Below are 1,094 nucleotides of genomic sequence, written 5' to 3' on the forward strand. Positions count from 1 at the left end.
GACATAACTAGCCTACAACTTTGTCAATTGTGGATTATATGGTCAGCCTCTTGTCTCCTGGCATTGACATCACAACCGGTTAGCAAGAGTCACAAAGCTGTTACTTATACTGTACACAAGAAGATAAAATCCAAACAGGACATTTTTTTACCTTTGTTAAAAATGATTTAAGTATCTGTTAGATTTGCCTTGCTCAGTGAAAGTAGTCTCTAACAACAGTTGTTTATCACTTGACGGCCCTTCGCACAAACTGTATTGTGGAATCAACCACAGACCTACCCCACCTGAGAAGTTACTTGTAGAGAGTCATTCTTTCAAAACACCTGGCTGATCTTCCCATAACTCTCAGTCACTGTTTATCGGTGGCAGAAATTATATGTTAACATCGCTGTTTGGTGTTTATACATTGGCAGTACCCTAATCTTGGTGCCTACACGATACTCCTGCAGCTACCACTGGCATGCCACACTATTAAAATTCCGCTGGACCCAAGTTTTCATGGGTTTGGAGGCATCAGTGAAGACAGTGCAACACTTAGGACTCTGATAGGCCTACATTGGGACCAGCAGCATGCTCAAATTGAGATGGTGGAGTTGGGGGGTAGTGAAGAGCGGCACTTTCAGATCACAGGGCTCTGACTGACCATTGTGTCCTGATGGTAACTTTAAAAATGTCATTGAATTTAACACTAACGTTGGGGTGTCTCAGATCCACAGCATCCACGCTGTGACGTCATAAGAGGGTCTCATGACATCATGAAGCATCTAAGCTGCCTTCTGCACATAAAATAAGAATTAGGAGCAGGAGTAGGCCATACGGCCCCCTTGAGCCTGCTCCACCATTCAATAGGATCATGGCTGATCTTTGACCTCAACTCCACTTTCCTGCCCGATCTACATATTCCTTAATTCCCCTAGTGACCAAAAATCTATCTCAGCCTTGAATATACTCAATGATTCAGCATCCACAGCCCTTTGGGGTACAGAATTTCAAAGATTCACAACCCTCTGAGTGAAGAAATTTCTCCTCATCTCAGTTGTTCAACTGGCCTCTTATGCTTAATACTATTTAGGATGTTAGAAGCTGTTAGAAGC

This window comes from Somniosus microcephalus, chromosome 13, assembly GCF_052327205.1.
Source record: "Somniosus microcephalus isolate GS21.2 chromosome 13, FLI_Smic_1.0, whole genome shotgun sequence".
Classification (NCBI taxonomy): Eukaryota; Metazoa; Chordata; class Chondrichthyes; order Squaliformes; family Somniosidae; genus Somniosus; species Somniosus microcephalus.